General features: G+C 45.5%; 1 protein-coding gene and 2 non-coding genes across 3 annotated transcripts in view; 2 read left to right on the top strand and 1 right to left on the bottom strand.

The window, feature by feature from the left end:
• LOC126299606 (calcium/calmodulin-dependent protein kinase type 1-like) overlaps positions 1-21,067 on the top strand; it is a 1,453,155-nt gene that overhangs the window by 81,240 nt on the left and 1,350,848 nt on the right. The gene's annotated exons all lie outside the window — the stretch shown is intronic.
• On the bottom strand, positions 17,531-17,605 carry Trnal-caa (transfer RNA leucine (anticodon CAA)). Its single transcript has one exon. It is a non-coding gene; the product is annotated as a tRNA-Leu (tRNA).
• On the top strand, positions 17,799-17,873 carry Trnas-cga (transfer RNA serine (anticodon CGA)). Its single transcript has one exon. It is a non-coding gene; the product is annotated as a tRNA-Ser (tRNA).

Here is a 21,067-nt window from a genome sequence, read left to right as displayed (position 1 = left end):
CATAGGTTTGTTAGGTTTAAGTAGTTCTAAGTTCTAGGGGGCTGATGACCTCAGAAGTTAAGTCCCATAGTGCTCAGAGCCATTTGAACCATTTTGTACTGTAGGGGCCGAAAGATCAATGGCGAAAGCCAATTATGGCAGTAATAATATTTCTATACTGCCTTTTTCTTGAGGTCGGTTTGGAAACAATTAAAAATTATTTACAGTTTTTTTAATTTAATGGCTAGTATTTTTCTCTTGTTGACATAAAGATAATTGGGTATCGATTGAAGTCTAGGTCACCAGAGCGCTGTGAAATGATGCTGACATTGCTGCTGCTGATCTAGATTAGATAACGCGGTCTTACTGCACCATATTCGCCTAACGACGAACCTATGACTCCTGCTCTGCCACGATGGTTGTATCTGAGAACACTGTACTACTGGCCACTTATGTTAGCTTTACATCATGCACCCGCTCTTGCGGTCCTGTGACGAAGCAGAATGGAGCCATCCCACCAAAGTAAACTCCCCTGCTGTACCTAGAACGAACTAGAGCTCTAAGCGGCATGGCGCAGTATTTACGGCACTGGCCTATCTTTCGGGGGGACTAGGGTCCAATTTCCCGCCTTGCCAACCAGATGTCGGTTTTCTGTGGTTTCCCCTCCTGCGGGTTCGGGGGTAAGAATAGGCCCGATGTATTCCTGCCTGTCGTAAGAGGCGACTAAAAGGAGCCTCCCACGTTTTGGCCTTTATGTGACGGTCGCCTGTAGGGTTTGACCACCATTCTTCAAAATTTTTCCGAAGAGCGAGCCAATTGGGGAAGGACGCTTTATATGGTGCATCGTGTCCATCGTGCCTTGAGGTCTGTAGCCCACTTTCTCGTCGTCGCATTGCAGTCCCGCCCCGTCTACATCTCTTGGACGAGGGCAGATTCCTAGGTGCGTTTTCTACCATGAACTATGCAGTGTCGCTTTCTGCGCCGACGATGACCATGGACTTCTTTGCACCTAATATCCAGCACGGTAGCCAGTCCGTTGTGGTGGGGCCGCCATGTACTCTGTTGGTTGTAGCCCCCTGACAACACAGGGATTGCTCTGCTGATGCCTGCGCTGTTAACTCCCCACGTATGCCAAGTAGTAGATAGCTGTCACCCTGGGACATCGGGACTCCTGGCAATGGACATCCTGCCAAGTGACCTTTGCTGCTGCTGGGTGGCTCCCGTGGGGAGGGCCCCTGGTCGGAGTGGGTGGCATCATTGCGGATGACACGCCATGAAGCGTACCATGTCATCACTTGATGGTGATCAAACACCATCAGTCTCTAAGCGTTCTAAGTCTCAGTACAATGCAAGGAAGTACGACCCTAAATCATTCCCCCTCAGTGGCCCCACCCTGGGAGGAACGCCAGGCTAAGGATGGCAGCGAACCTTTTTCACCTCGGTATCTCGTATGTACGAGAACTGATGGGGACTCCTTTGCTTCAATGAAGCCACAGTTTTTTGTAAAGCATTTAGGGAACAAACTTGGGGAGGTGGAGGACTTGTCCAAAATACACTCTAGGTCAGTCTTGATAAAAACAGCATCCTCTGCCCAGTCACGGGCATTACTCGCTTGTGACAAGCTGGAGGATGTTTCTGTAACCATCACTCCCCTTAAGAGAGCCTTAATATGGTCCAGGGTATTATATTCCACGGGGACCTTCTTTTGCAGTCTGACGACGAGCGACGAGGCGTTCATTTTGTCCGGCGCATCCATCGGGGTCCGAGGGATAATGAGGTTCCCACCAGTGCCTTCATCTTGGTCTTCGAGGTTGGCACATTGCCAGAAAAGGTAAAGGTGATGGTCTACCACTGTGATATAAAGCCATATATCCCTCTCCTTATGTGGTGCTTTAAGTGCTGGAAGTTCGGCCATATGTCTTCCCGCTGAACTTCCAGCGTTCCATGTCGAGGTTGTGGAAGTCGATCGCATCCCAATACTCCATGTGCTCCGCCTCCCATCTGTGTCAACTGTGGAGAGCATCATTCCCCGTGCTCGCCAGACTGCAGGAGTTTACAGCTCAAAAGGAAAATCATGAAATACAAGATCTCCGACTGACTGACATACACTGAGGCAAAGAGGAAATTTGAGCGTCTGCATCCTGTGGCTATGACCTTCTCTTACGCCGCCGCTACGAGAACAGTTATAGCTCCATCCGCTCTGCGAATTCTGGTCGGCTCAACGAGCTGGAAGACTTCACCTGCCCCCTTGATGGTGGGGGAGGGGGGGGGCACTTCCCTCCTCGTTGCTTCCACACCATCTACCTCGGGAGCACTGCCCCCCCCCCCCACCCCAAACCATCGGGGACACCAGTCCCCACTTCTCAGTCGGAGAAGGGTAAGTCAGTCGGCACTTCTCGCTAGAAAGGGGTTCCTTGGGTCGCTCCCTTCCCAGGTTTCTACTAGTGGGAAAGATGACTCCCAACAGTGACTCAGGAGCCCAAAAGTATCTGGTCATAGGACTTCACGATCCTCCTCAGTCCTGGAGACTGAATCAGTCAAGCCTTCCCAGCCAGAGAAACCCAAGGAGCAGCGAGAAAAATTCAAAAAGAAAACCCTCAAGACCAAGGGACTTAGGGTGGCATCCTCACTACTGCTAACTATAAGCTTTCTCTCTGAGTATGACATGGAGATTCTGGCGTCTTCTGAGGACCTAGATCTCGCTGGGCCCTCAGATACCACGGAAACAGACTGCTCAGGAAATAAATCAGTGGCAGCAGGTGACCCTGAGGCCTCATTGAATGTTCCATGCCTTCCCAGCCTCACGATCACGTCATCCTCCAGTGGAATTGCGGCGGTTTTTTCTACCAACTGGTTGAGTTACGGTAACACCTGCTTTCTGCATTGCCCTCCAGGAAACATGGTTCCTGGAAATGCGGAACCCTGACCTCAGCGGCTGTAACGGATATTACAGGAACCATAGTGACTATAATCGAGAGTCAGGTGGTTTTTGCGTCTCTGTCCTGAACTCAGTATGAAGTGAACCTGTGCCCTTTCAAACCCCTCTTGATGCTGTGGCTGTCAGGATAAGGACGACGCAGGAAATAACTGTCTGCAACGTATATCTTCCTTCAGATCGCGCAGTACCCCTGAACGCATTGGCTGCACTGATCGATCAACTCCCTAAAGCTTTCCTACTTTCGGGAGATTTTAACGCTTATAACCCCTTGTGGAGTGCCACCGTGCTTACTCTCTGAGGCAGAGATGTCGAAAATTTACTGTCAAAACTCGACCTCTGCCTCTTAAATACAGGTGCCCCCACACATTTCAGTGTGGCACATTCTGCCATTGATCTCTCGGTTTGCGGTCTTGGCTTTCTCCCATCTATCCACTGGAGAGCACATGACGACCTGTGTGGTAGTGACCACTTCCCCATCTGCCTGTCACTGCCCCGGCGTCAGGCCCACGGACGTCTGCCCAGATGCGCTTTAAACAAGGTGGACTGGGAAACTTTCACCTCTGCTGTCACGGTTGAATCTCCCCCACACGGTAACATTGATGTGGAGGTTGAGCAGGTGAATACAACTATCGTTTCTGTGGCAGAAAAAGCGATCCCTCGCTCTTTAGGGTGCCCGCGGTGAAAGGCAGTCCGTAGGTGGTCGCCGTAAATCGATGAAGCAATTACAGAGCGTCGACAAGCTCTACAGTGGCATAAGCGGGACCCTTCCCTGGAGCATCTCATAGCCTATAAACGGCTCCGTGACTGCGTTCGCCATCTTACCCAACGACGAAAGCAGGAGTGTTGGGAGAGATACGTCTCGACCATTGGGTACCATACGTCACCTTCCCTAATCTGGGCAAAGATCAAACGTGTTTTCAGGTACCAAACCCCAAGAGGTGTACTTGGTATTAACATCAATGGCGTGTTATCTACCGACGGAATCGTGATTGCCGAGCACTTTGTTGAGCACTATGCTCGAGCCTTTTCGTAGGAGAATAACCAAAAATGTGTGTGAAATCTTATGGGGCTTAACTGCTAAGGTCATCAGTCCCTAAGCTTACACACTACTTAACCTAAATTATACTAAGGACAAACACACACAGCCATGCCCGATGGAGCACTCGAACTTCCGCCGGGAGAATTACCCCCCAGCCTTTCGCACTCTCAAACGGCGGCTGGAAGGGAATGTGATTCGGTTCACTACACACCACAGTGAATCCTATAATGCCCCATGGGGCATGTGGGAGCTCCTCAGTTTCCTGGCACATTGCCCCGACACAGCTCCTGGGCCAGATCGGATCCACAGTCAGATGATTAAACTTCTCTCATCTGACGACAAGGGACATCTCCTCGTCATCTTCAACCGGATCTGGTGCGATGGCTTCTTTCTATCGCAATGGCGGGAGAGCACCATTATTCCGGTGCTCAAACCCGGTCAAAACCCGCTTGATGTGAATAGCTATCGGCCCATCAGACTCACCAACGTTCTTTGTAAGCTGCTGGAATGTATGGTGTGTCGGCAGTTGGGTTGGGCCCTGGAGTCACGTAGCTTACTGGCTCCATGTCAGGGCGGCTTGCGCCAGGGTTGTTCTACGACTGATAATCTTGTGTCCCTCGAGTCTGCCATCCGCACAGCCTTTTCCTGACGCCAACACCCGGTTGCCGTCTGTTTTGATTTACGAAAGGCATATGACACGACATGGCGACATCATATCCTTTCCACATTATACGAGTAGAGTCTCAGACACCCACTCCTGATTTTTATCCAGAATTTCCTGTCGCTTCGTACTTTCCGTGTCTAAGTTGGTGTTTCCCATAATCCCATCCATATTCAGGAGAAAGGAGTCCCGCAGGGCTCCGTATTGACTGTTTCTCTATTTTCAGAGACCATTAACGGTCTAACAGCAGCTGTATGGCCATCCGTCTCGCCTTCTCTGTATGCGGATGACTTCTGCATTTATTACTGCTCCTCCAGTACTGGTGTCGCTGAGCGGCGCTTACAGGAAGCAATTCACAAGGCGCAGTCATAGGCTGAAGCCCACGGCTTCCAGTTTCCAGCCGCCAAGTCGTGTGTCATGCATTTCTGTCCACGTCACACCGTTCATCCAGAACCAGAACTTCACCTTAATGACGGTCCACTCACTGTAGTGGAGGCACATCGATTCGTAGCACTGGTTTTCGATGCCCGATTGACTTGGCTACCTCACCTTCGTCAGCTTAAGCGGAAATGCTGGCAGCACCTCAATGCTCCCCGCTGCCTGAGCAACACCAACTGGGTTGCAGATCGCTCTACGCTGATGCAGCTCTACAGAGCGCTTGTTCAACCGCGCCTTTACCATAGGAGTGTGGTTTATGGTTCGGCAGCGCCATCGGCGTTGGGTTCACTCGACCCAGTGCACCACTGTGGCATTCGCCTAGCGACAGGTTCTTTCAGAACTAGTCCAGTGACCAGTGTCCAGGTGGAGGCCGGAGTCGCTCCATTGAATGTTAGGCGAGCACAACTGCTCGCCAGTTACGTTCCACACGTTCGTAGTTTTGCGCACCCGAATTACCGTTTCCTTTTCCCACCCGCGGCAGCCCGTCTCTCGCATCGGCGGCCCAGGTCAGGGCTAACGATGCGGTGCACGTGCTTTCCCTTCTTTCTTAACTGGAGTCCTTCCCTTAACCACCTATACTTGGGTTCCATTCACGTACACCTCCATGGTGTACACTTAGTCCGTGGCTTCGCCTGGATCTTTCACATGGTCCTAAGGACTCAGTTAACACTGCGACTCTCCGCTGTCACTTCCTCTCGATTAGTGTCATGTACCGGAACCGTGAAGTGGTTTACACCGACGGCTCGATGGCTGATGGTCACGTAGGCTTTGCGTTTGTTCATGGAGGACATACTGAACAGCACTGCTTGCCAGATGGCTGGCGGCCATTTTTGTGCTCTTCAGCACATCCACTCATGCCCAGGCAAGTCAATTCTTCTGTGTACTTACTCCTTGAGCAGCTTAAAAGGTATCAACCAGTGCTTCCATTGTCATCCTTTGGTAGCGACCATCCAGAAGTTCATCTACGCCCTGGAACGGTCCAGTCGTTCAGTGATGTTTGTCTGGAGCCCAGAGTACGTCGGAATATCGGCTACATTCAAACACAACAGAGAAATACTTCAACATTGAAACAGACTTCCGCAAACGACGAGTGAAGTTCTATGGACATATCATGAGACTGGATGACAACAGACTGCCGGCATCTCGTGGTCGTGCGGTAGCGTTCTCGCTTCCCATGCCCGGGTTCCCGGGTTCGATTACCGGCGGGATCAGGGATTTTCTCTGCCTCATGATGGCTGGGTGTTGTGTGATGTTCTTAGGTTAGTTAGGTTTAAGTAGTTCTGAGTTCTAGGGGACTGATGACCTAAGATGTTAAGTCCCATAGTGCTCAGAGCCATTTGACAACAGACTAACAAATAAAATTTTAATGTACTCACAGAAACTAAAAACAACAAGTCTGGACCAAACAAGTTCAAACTGATCTCAAAAATGCCAACATCACATCCGCAGACATGGCAGATCGAAAAATCTTCAGATAGAAGATCCACTGCTGCGACGTTGCGCCAGAAGAAAATCCCAAAAGATCTACGGGAAAATGAAGAGAAGAATGTCGTTCTAAACATAGCGAGAGGATGAAACAATTCTGGGAGGACGAGAAAAACAGCAATCACAGATCGTAGTTCGCTTTGTGCGATCCTCTATGGGTCTAAACAATTTAAATAAATAAATAATGATATAATTCATAAGTAGGTACTGATTGAGGGATTAAGTTACGTTAAAAAATATATTCGGTTAGCGAGAACTTTGGCCACAATTAAGGTGTTCCTGAAAGAACTCACCACAAATTGTGCTGCAAAAGTCAAAATGTTCTTATGTCGTGCTTGACCCCGTTACGGAATTACTATGCCAGACGCTATCAATCTATATAAATTGAAATCTGGTGATCAAATTGTCTGAATTTCAATATAATCCTCAATTAAACTACAGCAAATGGACAGCAGCAGTTCAGTGGGAACTATACTATGATATAACGCGCATCGCCGAACACGTGGCCTGGTTTAATGCTCACTAATATATCCAGCCACGAAGCATGGCTCACTGACGTCACAGTTCCCAATAACGTACATTTAATCTACGCAGGCAAATAAATACCGCGAGCGGACAGAATCGATATAGAGATTAAATGTTGCACGATTTCATACAATATCTAATACATTTTCGATCACAAGCTACTCGAACCATGATCGAGACCTGAAGATTTTTGGAAAGTAGACGTGATTATGGAAATCAGATGATCGATGGTGAGAAATCTTACGTTTGTAACTGTAACAGTCTTCAGTAAATTTAAAGCCATATTGGATGTTACTACACCGTCACGGTTTTTTAAAATTTTAAAACAGGTTTTTTCAGAGAGCTTTATCAGTCACAATTATTTGCTCACTTGATAACATTCCTTAATGTTGCAACATGTTCCGAGATATGTCATCCACAAAAAAAATTAGTTACAAAAGCATTTAACGTGGATTACAGGTATAGTTCGATGTATTAGTTTTCTGTCATGGTATGTTGGTTCGGGCATGGGTTATTTCTACTGCACAGTGGTGCAGCTTGTACTAAAAAACACGTTAAAAGAATTCTTCACAAATTCGTAAACAGTGGACAACAAAATCCAGATAGTAACATCAGTGTAAGAAAGTAAAATAACCACTTCTGATGAAAAAAAGTAAGCTACAATCAACGCTGAAACAGAAAACTACTATATTCAGGTCTATCTATATTCGTATTTGTTTCTGTATTCCCGGTAAATAACAGCAGCTAGCCAGTTGCAGAATGAAGATTTATTGAAATCCTTGACCACGGTTTCGGTGTATCTAAATATACCTTCATCATAAGCAAAAATACACAGGAAGACACCTTAATTATCAAAAAACATAGCAACATAACTGTGAGAGAAGAAAGAAAAACAATTATAGCGCAAGTAACCATGAAAATTACCAAAGTGTTACAAGCACAAAAACTTTGTCACTTACTAAAATCACATCCTGCAGTGGAGATGCATAAAGCAATCGTGCCAAAGGCGTCGTCGGTAGTTAAAAGTATCACCTCCATCTCTACAGCATGATTATAAAGAGATGGTCGAGGCGAACACGGCATACTATCAGTACTTATCCTGTGAACTATCGTGAAGAGGGTGTGGAAGTACTAGGGTAGGCAATTTCACAGAGAGAGGGCAGTTGTGGTATGCGCGAGACACTCGCGTACACTAAAAACTCCGGGGTACATATTCATGCTCATCAAAATTTTAAAGGTTGTTCTAATTTTAACCCTCTGTTTTAATAAATAAAACATCAGAACCATTTACAAACACCCGCATACATAGAAAATATGAACGCCAATTTGTCTGTGTTCTAGTGTCAAGCAGGTGAAGTTTGCGCTAAGGAACATATTCCACGAGAGACGACACTAGTGGTTCTTTTTTTTTTTTTTTGTCATCAGTCTACTGACTGGTTTGATGCGGCCCGCCACGAATTCCTTTCCTGTGCTAACCTCTACATCTCAGAGTAGCACTTGCAACCTACGTCCTCAATTATTTGCTTGACGTATTCCAATCTCTGTCTTCCTCTACAGTTTTTGCCTTCTACAGCTCCCTCTAGTACCATGGAAGTCATTCCCTCATGTCTTAGCAGATGTCCTATCATCCTGTCCCTTCTCCTTATCAGTGTTTTCCACATATTCCTTTCCTCTCCGATTCTGCGTAGAACCTCCTCATTCCTTACCGTAACACTAACTAATTCCTTACCGTAACACTAGTGTTACGCGAGAGAATCTCGCGCAAATTAAAGGCTAGGATACATACTAGCGAAAACGAACAAAATGTTGTAAATCGAAACCATCTGTCGTCATAAATAAAAAAAACACATAACAGAATCATTTAAACCACATATACACATCAAAAACAGCAACAACAACAACAATCATCAAAAATACGTAAAATCCCAACAAGACAGGAAAGGAGTATCTCACCAGCATCAACAGGCAAGAAAACTAGTTTCTTGTCAGCCATACTATATTACGTTAGAGTGAGAAGGGATTTGAAGCTGTGCACAAATTTTTTGTTTCCAAGCTGCACCCGTTCGTTAAGAATAAATCTATCTTTTTGAGACGTTTGAAAATTTCTAATTCTTCGAACTGTTTCACCATTTTTTGTCTGATGTAATAAGTCGGAACACGTTGCATCATGAAAAAACTGAATCACGTTAACGAAGAACTGAGACTGATAGGGCTCGCAGGAAAACCTGTTCACGTTAATATAGGAAAATGATTCACAGGATACTGTCCACTTAATTGTCGATTAGGCTCCCCCACTCCTATCTCAGTGCCAGCGACGGTTCGTTCACGTGAGATCAGCCTGCAGACAAGTTGATAGGATAGCGTATTTGTTCCTCTCCCTTACCCGTCATTGGTTTCTTGACTATCGACATCACGGATCCTGGCACTGTTGACACGAAAGTCTAATTTTTTAACTGCTTTCTTAGTTCAGAAGAACAAGATTGTCTTCACGGGCCTTTGACTAGCAAGATGAAATAACAAGTCCTCCGGTTTCGATTTTTGCAGCTAAGGCTTTCCTTGGATAAATATTTTCGTGTAATTTTTAATCCAGTACTGTCTATTGTTGATAGCTGATACAGGTTTTGATATTCTCAGTGCGGAAAAGTATTGTTTTGGTTCTTCAATTCAGTCCTCAAAGAAGCACTCCATTAACATCTCTCAGCCTAACCGTTATCATACCAGTTTCCTCTTCTTTTCATGTTTTATCTCTTCTTCTATCTGTTCCAGGATAGGCATCGGTGCTAGATTTGTGGTTTACCTAGTCGTGTATTTTCCATAGCCGCCAACACGTCACAATCCAGTGAAACCATGTTTCTGCGCACACTCCCCCGCTTGTTGCTTTCCTGTTCAGTACTCATCCTGAATATTAGACAGTCGATGGCCTAGGCTGATCAGCCCTGAAGTCTGTGAAACATCTTAGTATTACAAAAACAATTCGAAGCCTTCGGAAAGGAAAGGAAAATGGGGCTTTAAGTCCCGTCGACGTTGAGGTCATTAGCACAAGTTGGGATTTTGTCGAGGATGCGGAAAGAAATTGGCCGTGTCCTTTCAAAGGAACCCTCCCGGTATTTGCCTGAAGTGATTTAGGCAAACTACGGAAAAACTAAATCTTTACGCGGATTTGAACCGTCGTCCTCCCGAATGCGACTCCAGCGTGTTAACTTCTACTCCACCTCGCTCGGTAAGCCTTCGTTATAATGGCATTCGCAAAAGACTACGATAAATTGTTAATGCACAGAGCAGTTTTCTACGTAATTAGATTCACAATGCGTTTCTAAGGTCGTTTCGTTGTATTTAACATTTGAAACTGCATTTGTGGCATTCGCATACGACATAGTGCAGTTGCACAATACATATTGTTAAATTTCTCATTCACTGTAAAAAGATAATCTGCATGTGCACAGAAATGTAGATAATACTTATCATCTCCTGTGTACCACCACTGACGCGAAGCCGGCCGATGTGGCAGAGTGGTTCTAGACACTTCAGTCTACGGTCGCAGGTGCGAATCCTGCTTCGGGCATGGATGTGTGTGATGTCCTTAGGTTAGTTAGGTTTAAATAGTTCTAAGTTCTAGGGGACTCATGACCTAAGATGTTAAGTCCCATAGTGCCCAGAGCCATTTGAATTTTGAACTGACGCGAAGCAACACTTGCCTTCGCAGTACCGCCTGTCAAAACATATTGCATACTCTTACCACAAAGGCAGTTCCAAATATAACAGATTGCTGCATAGGATCGTAGTCATTCATGTACTGAATATAACAGAAATTATTAATCAATAATACATTCACCTGTGTTACCTGAGCCGGTCGCGGTGGTCTCGCGGTTCTAGGCGCGCAGTCCGGGAACCGTGCGACTTCTACGGTCGCAGGTTCGAATCCTGCCTCGGGCATGGATGTGTGTGATGTCCTTAGGTTAGTTGGGTTTAAGTAGTTCTAAGTTCTAGGGGACTGATGACCACAGCAGTTGAGTCCCATAGTGCTCAGAGCCATTTGAACCATTTTTTTCTGTTACCTGACTGGCATCTCGTGGGTAGATTTCCTTTCCCATGCTTCAAGTAATACGCTACTTTGGGGTAAAAGGGTTTGACAAGCCAAGTTTGGAACTCACTTTTGCCCGGAAAGAAATGTCCTTGAAGTTCATTCTGTGGAGAGCAGAAAAGGCGAAAATATGAAGATACAAGATCAGAATAATGGGCGCATTGTGGCATGATCTCCCGGCAAAACTTCAGATCAGCTTTTTTCGGTGAGGTTAGCACTGTGCCGATAGCCGTATCGTGTAATTAGCTGCATATAGCCCAGTTTTCTTGAGCTTTATTTCCGGTACCTTATTTTCAATCCAACCGCCAGGCGTCTCGGTTCGTTTCAGTAAATGTGAACAATGATCATTACACACAAAGAGAACAAATTGCAATAAACAATGCCCTCTTTGTCCCTCCATATTCATAAAATTTGTTTTTGCGAAGGCAGACTGGCCTTCGTAGGCAGATAGGCTCTTCTGTTAATGGCTAAATGATTGCTGTCTTTTTGTGATGTTAACAACAGGCGCTTGGTGGCGTCTCCAGTGACGAATGTGGGTAAAAATAGATTTCACAATAGCCAAACGATGTTGAGCAAGCAGAGATGCTCATATGCCTGACGGGATACCAATTCGATTCTACACAGACTACGCGAAAGAACTTGCCCTTTTCTAACAGCCGTGTACGGCAAGTCTCTAGAGGAACGGAAAGTTCCAAATGATTGGAAAATAGCACAGGTAGTCCCAGTCTCCAAGAAGGGTCGTCGAGCAGATGCGCAAAACTATAGACCTATATCTCTGACGTCGATCTGTTGTAGAATTGTAGAACATGTTTTTTGCTCGAGTATCATGTCGTTTTCGGAAACCCAGAAGCTACTCTGTTGCAGTCAACATGGATTCCGGAAACAGCGATCGTGTGAGACCTAACTCGCTTTATTTGTTCATGAGACCCTGAAAATATTAGATACAGGCTCCCAGGTAGATGCCATTTTTCTTGACTTCCGGAAGGCGTTCGTTACAGTTCCGCACTGTCGCCTGATAAACAAAGTAAGAGCCTACGGAATATCAGACCAGCTGTGTGGCTGGATTGAAGAGTTTTTAGCAAACAGAACACAGCATGTTGTTATCAATGGAGAGACGTCTACAGACGTTAAAGTAACCTCTGGCGTGCCACAGGGGAGTGTTATGGGACCATTGCTTTTCACAATATATATAAATGACCTAGTAGATAGTGTCGGAAGTTCCATGCGGCTTTTCGCGTATGATGCTGTTGTATACAGAGAAGTTGCAGCATTAGAAAATTGCAGCGAAATGCAGGAAGATCTGCAGCGGATAGGCACTTGGTGCAGGGAGTGGCAACTGACCCTTAACATAGACAAATGTAATGTATTGCGAATACATAGAAAGAAGGATCCTTTATTGTATGATTATATGATAGCGGAACAAACACTGGTAGCAGTTACTTCTGTAAAATATCTGGGAGTATGCGTGCGGAACGATTTGAAGTGGAATGATCATATAAAATTAATTGTTGGTAAGGCGGGTACCAGGTTGAGATTCATTGGGAGAGTCCTTAGAAAATGTAGTCCATCAACAATTGAGGTGGCTTACAAAACACTCGTCCGACCTATACTTGAGTATTGCTCATCAGTGTGGGATCCGTACCAGATCGGGTTGACGGAGGAGATAGAGAAGATCCAAAGAAGAGCGGCGCGTTTCGTCACAGGGTTATTTGGTAACCGTGATAGCGTAACGGAGATGTTTAACAAACTCAAGTGGCAGACTCTGCAAGAGAGGCGCTCTGCATCGCGGTGTAGCTTGCTCGCCAGGTTTCGAGAGGGTGCGTTTCTGGATGAGGTATCGAATATATTGCTTCCCCCTACTTATACCTCCCGAGGAGATCACGAATGTAAAATTAGAGAGATTAGAGCGCTCACGGAGGCTTTCAGACAGTCGTTCTTCCCGCGAACCATACACGACTGGAACAAGAAAGGGAGGTAATGACAGTGGCACGTAAAGTGCCCTCCGCCACACACCGTTGGGTGGCTTGCGGAATATAAATGTAGATGTAGATGTAAATACGTCAGTCCACTAATTCGTTATTTCGACTTGAGCTGAATGATTCCCAAATACAACAACATGCATTAAATTTATCCATGTGATATGGATGTTGGTTGAGGTCTGCGACTGTATTACAATATTATGTAGAATAAATTATACTGATGCAGTCACTTTGTACTAAATTTTTAGTAGCCACCTTGGGCAAAAAACTTTTGCTAAAAATTCAAGCTCTATAGATAAAATCATTTACTATAAACGTTATATTGATGATACATTATTCCTGGTAGACAGTGACACAGATGTTATTAACAACATACTCGACACACTCCATAAACAAGATAGAAATATAACATTCACAGTGGAATATGAGAGCAATGGTAGCATCAATTTCCTTGATCTAAACATCAGTAAAGAAAACAACTCGCACATCTTCAAAGTTTTACAGGAAGGCAACAGCAACAGATACCACCATACCCAGCTCATCCTGTCGCCACACAACAAACAAACTTGCTGCATACAGAGCACTAGTTAAGAGCCAAAAATATACCATTCGATTCTTTAATTGCTTCAAATATGCAATTATGTTTTCTTTGATGTCGATTCTGTCTAAAAATATGAGCCTGTATGATATGGTTTTCCTTTTTTTTTCTCCAGCGGAAACCTAATTTCTTTAGAAACCGTCTTACATTAGCGTTGCTGTCTTCAAAGTCCAAGCCGGCTGGAGTGGCCCTGCGGTTCTAGGTGCTACAGTCTGGAGACTAATGACCTTAGAAGTTAAGTCCCATAGTGCTCAGAGCCATTTGAACCATTTTTAGCCTCTTCAAACTTCCATTTCATTCCTTCCACTGTAGGCACTCGTTTTTCGGTCAAATAAGTCGTAAACAATTCTCCTAGCAACCACCTCATCTATTCCATCAATATCTATAATTGTTTTGCGTTTACGTTTTTTATCTGAAGTTGCAAATTTCCTTCCTCTGCCAGGTTTCGATAGCCTGCCTTCCCTTTTAATTTTCTGGATAGTACTACGCTAAACGCCTGTGGCCACTTCGGCTTTCTGTAGAACTTTCTACACTGGTATATTCCTTCCCGAGTGAACTCACCTTCAATAAACATTAAAACTTTATGTACAGTCTCCCGAGACTGACAGTTCAGTTTTCTGCCTTTCAGTTTTTTTAAGTACTAATAGGATTTACGATTTCAGTCTGAAGTCACTATGCACTAGTAATACAAACGCAGAAAAACACACAACGGACACACATGGCAAACTTGAGGCAGGAAAACGTATTAGCGCGAATAGTACCTCTCTGCGCTTGCGCAGTGAACCCGGCAGTTACATCGTAGCAGTCGCGAAGCTAAACTGCTGGCCATTAAAATTGCTACACCAAGAAGAAATGCAGATGATAAACGGGTATTCATTGGATAAATATATTACACTAGAACTGATATGTAATTACATTTTGACGCAATTTGGGTACATAGATCCTGAGAAATCAGTACCCAGAACAACCACCTCTGGCCGTAATAACGGCCTTGATACACCTGGGCATTGAGTCATATAGAGCTTGGATGGCGTGTACAGGTACAGCTGCCCATGCAGCTTCAACACGATACCACAGTTCATCAGGAGTAGTGACTGGCGTATTGTGGCAAGCCAGTTGCTCGGCCACCATTGACCAGACGTTTTCAGTTGGTGAGAGATCTGGAGAATGTGCTGGCCGGGGCAGCAGTCGAACATTTTCTGTATCCAGAAAGGCCAGTACTGGACCTGCAACATTCGGTCATGCACTATCCTGCTGAGGTGTAGGGTTTCGCAGGGATCGAATGAAGGGTGGAGCCACGGATCGTAACACATCTGAAATGTAACGTCCACTGTTAAAATTGCAATCAATGCGAACAAGATGTGACCGAGACGTGTAACCAATGGCACCCCAAACCATCACGCCGGGTGATACGCCAGTATGGCGATGACGAATACACGCTTCCAATGTGCGTTCACCGCGTTGTCGCCAAACACGGATGCGACCATCATGATACTGTAAACAGACCCTGGATTCATCCGAAAAAAAGACGTTTTGCCATTCGTGCACCCATGTTCGTCGTCGAGTACACCATCGCAGGCGCTTCTGTTTGTGATGCAGCGTCAAGGGTAACCGCAGCCACGGTCTCCGAGCTGATAGTCCATACTGCTGCAAACGTCGCCGAACTGTTCGTGCAGATGGTTGTTGTCTTGCAAACGTCCCCATCTGTAGACTCAGGGATTGAGACGTGGCTGCACCATCAGTTACAGCCATGCGGATAAGATGCCTGTCATCTCGACTGCTAGTGATACGAGGCCGTTGGGATCCAGTACGGCGTTCCGTATTACGCTCCTGAACCCACCGATTCCATATTTTGCTGAGAGTCATTGGATGTCGACCAACGCGAGCAGCAATGTCGCGATACGATAAACCACAATCGCGATAGGCTACAATCCGACCTTTATCAAAGTCGGAAACGTGATGGTACCCATTTCTCCTCCTTATACGAGGCATCACAACAACTTTTCCCAATGAAACGCAGGTCAACTGCTGTATGAGAAATCGGTTGTAAACTTTCCTCATGTCAGCACGTTGTAGGTGCCGCCACTGGCGCCAACCTTGTGTGAATGCTCTGAAAAGCTAATCATTTGCGTATCACAGCATCTGCTTCCTGTCTGTTAAATTTCGCGTCTGTAGCACGTCATCTTCGTGGTGTAGCAATTTCAATGGCCAGTAGTGTATCATTTGTGCACGAAGAAATTGCGTTGCATTTCTTTAATCAACGAATTTTGTCGCCAAATACTGAGAGGAGTGTAAGTGTAGTTGTGAATGGTGAAGCCTAGAGGACAACTGTGAAGATATTATGAAGCGCAGAGCGGTGGCGTTTGAGCGCCAGGTAGTCGGAGCCTGGCCGGTGCTCTCAAAGGCTGGCCGACGGGTTATCTGGGACAGCGCCCCGCGCACAGCGCTGATTGCAGTTAACCTTGGCTGCTGCTGCTGCCGCCGCCGTGGGACACACCTCTGCGTCACACAACCACGCGAGTCGACTGCTGTAATCCACGTGGCGAGTCGTTGACAGCTTGGTCACAGTGCATCATATATCCTTCGTCAGCGTTTGGCGGGATAAAGGTTGTTAAGTTAGGTTGGTTTATAATATATATGTCAAGGAGGTTAGCAACTATTTTCTCCTCTGTGGACAGGCTGGACACCACGGCAGCTCCGTGTTTTGAGAAGAGTTTAGCCTTTAAAAATACGCCGAATGCATGTGAATGAGCTGCATCTCGAAAAGAACGTGGCACGTACCGTACACTTATTCGTCGGTCACTGAAATAACCATATACAAGTTCTACGGATATGAAATGAAAAGATAAAAGGTACCGTTATGTAATCGGGTCGAAGTAGAGAGGATATAAAATGTAGACTGGCAATGGCAAGGAAAGCGTTTCTGAAGAAGAGAAATTTGTTAACATCGAATATAGATTTATGTATCAGGAAGTCGTTTCTGAAAGTATTTGTATGGAGTGTAGCCATGTATGGAAGTGAAACATGGACGATAACTAGTTTGGACAAGAAGAGAATAGAAGCTTTCGAAATGTGGTGCTACAGAAGAATGCTGAAGATAAGATGGGTAGATCACATAACTAATGAGGAGATACTGAATAGGATTGTGGAGAAGAGAAGTTTGTGGCACAACTTGACTAGAAGAAGGGATCGGTTGGTAGGACATGTTTTGAGGCATCAAGGGATCACAAATTTAGTATTGGAGGGCAGCGTGGAGGGTAAAAATCGTAGAGGGAGACAAAGAAATGAATACACTAAGCAGATTCAGAAGGATGTAGGCTGCAGTGGGTACTGGGAGATGAAGAAGCTTGCACAGGACAGAGTAGCATGGAGAGCTGCATAAAACCAGTCTCAGGACTGAAGACAACAACAACAAGAACAACAACATGTAATCGAGATGATTCGTGTTGACATTGAGCAGCAACATTGCAAACACCCCAGACAAGTTAAGCTAAATTCAGTGAAACGAACATACGTCAATTAAAATTCAATGACTGTCATTAAGCGTACGTGTGAAAGACAAGCATAAATTTTAGTACAAGTTACTCTGAACTCCTAAAACACTGAAAAGTGGAAACACGCACATCACATTTGCAAAATCGCATTCGGGAGGACGGCGGTTCAAACCCGTGTCCAGCCATCCAGATTTAGTTTCTCCGTGATTCACCTAAATCGCGCCAAGCAAATGCCTAGATGGCTTCCAGAATGAGATTTTCACTCTGCATCGGAGTGTGCGCTGATATGAAACTTCCTGGCAGATTAAAACTGTGTGCCGGACCGAGACTCGAACTCGGGACCTTTGCCTTTTGCGGGCAAGTGCTCTACCAACTGAGCTACCCAACCACGACTCACGCCCCCTTCCTCACAGCTTTACTTCCGCCAGTACCTCGCCTCCTACCTTCCAAACTTTACAGAAGCTCTCCTTTCTTATAGGAGTGCTAGTTCTGCAAGGTTCGCAGGAGAGCTTCTGTAAAGTTTGGAAGGTAAGAGGCTAGGTACTGGCGGAAGTAAAGCTGTGAGGACGGGGCGTGAGTCGTGCGTGGGTAGCTCAGTTGGTAGAGCAATTGCCCGCGAAAGGCAAAGGTCCCGAGTTCGAATCTCGGTCCGGCACACAGTTTTAATCTGCCAGGAAGTTTCTAGGTGGCTTCCTTGAAAGGGCACGGCCAATTTCCTTCCCTTTCCTTAACACAATCCGATCTTCTGCTCCGTCTCTAATGACGTCGATGTCGACGGGAGGTTAAAGTCAGCCTTCCTTCCTCCCTTCCTGTTTACATTTGCAAACGACGTCATGTGACGGCATCAGCACCTTATTGTTCTAAAAACGACAGTAGCAGTAATAATAATTTGTAGACAGCTGATGCCCACATACCACAACGGAAAGAAACATCGACTAAAGTAACTTCGAGCATAAGATACGCCACACTTCTCACTTAAGGGCGGTAGGACGTCAAACGGGCCGACTTGGAGCAGGATAAGCACCACAGGACATTTCAATTTCCACTGTCTATACTTTTACAAATAAATTTGTCAGCATGACCAGGAAGGATTCAGAATTTACACTCATAGCAGTGGAAGTTCTGAAACATAACAACGAAGTAATTTTATATACGTGTGAAATTTCATCATTTTTTTCACTTACTAATGGCAGCATTTGTTTCTATAGGTACACATTTCTTCATAAGTAAGAGATTCTTCGATGATTTTTGCACAGCATACAAGCCATACTTACAGGTGTATGAAACTGTAGAATTTTCCGAATCTATTAAAAACTGTGGCCAAAATTGAGGTAATTAACTATAAAATTTGTGTTTTTTCTAAACACGAAGTTTAAAATATAACGGTTAATTCGTTTTTTCATAAATTGAATAAATTCTAGAGTTTCATACACCTGTATAGTATGTATGCTGTGCAAAATTCATCGAAGAATCTCCCTAACGTATGAAGAAAAGTGTACCTATAGCAACATATGCAGCCATTAATAAGTAAAAAAATGATGAAATTTCGCGCGTAAAAAATTATTTTGTTATATTTTCGAACTTCCACTGCAGTGAGTGTGAATCCTGAATCCTTCCTGATGATGCTGACAAAGTTTTATGAATTTATTTGTAAAAGTATAGACACTGGAAATTAAAATGTCCTGAGATGCCTCTCCTGCTCCAAGTCGGCCCGTTTGATTTCCTACCCCCCTTAAACAAATTAGCCGGCCGGGGTGGCCGAGCGGTTCTAGGCGCTTCAGTCTGGAACCGCGCGACCATGCCTCGGGCATGGATGTGTGTGATGTCCTTAGGTTAGTTAGGTTTAAGTAGTTTCAAGTTCTAGGGGACTGATGACCTCAGATGTTAAGTCGCATAGTGCTCAGAGCCATTTAACCATATTTTAAACAAATTATTTTTCACGCCGAAATTTTTCGATAAATGCCTTGCCTACTTTTCGTTTCAGATTAAGCTGCGATTTCATTCCATATATTCCGAGCTATATTCGGATTATTTTATTCATCACGTTCTCTTGGGACGTCTCTTGCGTGGACACTACTTTCACACTAGAGGGTACCGGAAGCCGTACTGAATGGTCTGAGACCTAACTGCTCAGAATATGCAACAGACACGTAAAGATCTGAATCTGTTCTCTCGGTCAATTAGTCAAGGATGTTGGCGTCACGTTAGACAAGAGACAGACGTGGAGCTAACATGTTCTCAACGTCAGAGGAAAGACATTCGGAAGTCTGTCAGACTTTACCCTTCTTTAATCTCGTGGCTTCTTGATGTCGCCCTGTACAAAACTATGGTGGTGTTGGTTGGTTGATGCGGGGGAGGGGACTAGACAACGAGGTCATCTGTCCTATCGGATTAGGGAACAATGGGGGAAGCAAGTCGGCCGTGCCCTTCAAATGAATCCATCCCGGCATTTGCCTGAAGCGATTTAGGGAAATTACGGAAAACCTAAATCAGGATGGCCGGACGCGGGTTTGAACCGTCGTCCTCCCAAATGCGAGTCCAGTGTGCTAACCACTGCGCCACCTCGCTCCGTAGGGTGTTGCCAGTACTGAAATATGCTACTTTTGTACGGTGCAATACAGCCGAGCGGAACTTGCGGATGTTGCAGACAGTACAGAACTGAACCCTAAAACGTACACCAAAAGTAGTTTCTTGGTATCCTGCTAAAACGATTCAGGGAATGCCTGCGATGCAGGTTCTCCACGAGCGCTTAAAGAACGCGGCGCGACAGTTATACGAGAAAGCTACCCACGCCAGCAATGCAAAAATTCGCTCCTTCGCCCACGAGGTATATCTGCGCGAGACCGCGAAATGCCCCGAACTGCTGGGCACACAGGGCTTCCCTGCGCTACACATCTAGCACGAAGTAGTGACGCAAACGACTAAATTAATGCCCACCACACGCGTTATGCCTAATGTACTACAGGTGGTGTTAAGAGTAGGCAATAGCGGTTCGCGATTGCCCTTCACCCACACATGGAATTCCAGCATTCCCAGTTACGTTAGTCAGCAGCGTTTGTATTCCGAACGGCGGTTGTGATTGGAGGGTACATAGTTTACTTGAATCACCTGCTTTCGCCCGTGAATGGTGCGCGAGGATAGACTGTTGGTAACTATGCGGCCACATTTCTTTAATTTCAACTTCACGGTAATTAGGCGATGTATTAAGTGTTGTATCCGTCAATGTAACGAGGTGGATGAACACACAAGAATACATCAGACACACATTATTTACAATATATTAGATATAAAGCATACATGACTTTGTTCTCTCTCTCTCTCTCTCTCTCTCTCTCTCTCTCTCTCTCTCTCTCCCTCCCTCCCTCCCTCCCTCCCTCCCTCCCTCCCTCCCTCCCTCCCTCCCTCATGTCGGACTTAGACTATTCACTAGCTGTCGTAGTAGCACTAGCGTCTTGCTAGGTTCGTAAGGGTCTCACGGCTTCATGCTGCGCTTGCAAGAATTTGGTGCACTGTCATCCGTACGCTATCTGTGATCGGGGAGTAGTCTAGAGACAGTATAAGGCGGCGTTCTGAATGAGACACATAAAAAAAAGCTCCAATCTCAAGCAGCTCTCGGAAGGCGTTCCACTGGGATCGGTTTTCTCACCAATTCTCTTGGTTATCTACGTTAAAGACCTTCAGTTCTGTCGTGAGTGGTGGTTGCCCAATTTGCTTTGTTTGCGAATAACTGACGTCAATGTAGTCATCAACCGCCTCCAGCGACAACTGACGTTAACTGAACAATGGGCGGCGCAGTGTTGTATTAAACTCAATGCAGAAAAGACGAAGGCCGTGATGTGTACACGACGAC

This window comes from Schistocerca gregaria, chromosome X (genome assembly GCF_023897955.1).
Source record: "Schistocerca gregaria isolate iqSchGreg1 chromosome X, iqSchGreg1.2, whole genome shotgun sequence".
NCBI classification, from domain to species: Eukaryota; Metazoa; Arthropoda; class Insecta; order Orthoptera; family Acrididae; genus Schistocerca; species Schistocerca gregaria.
This window is presented reverse-complemented; position numbering and strand designations above follow the sequence as displayed.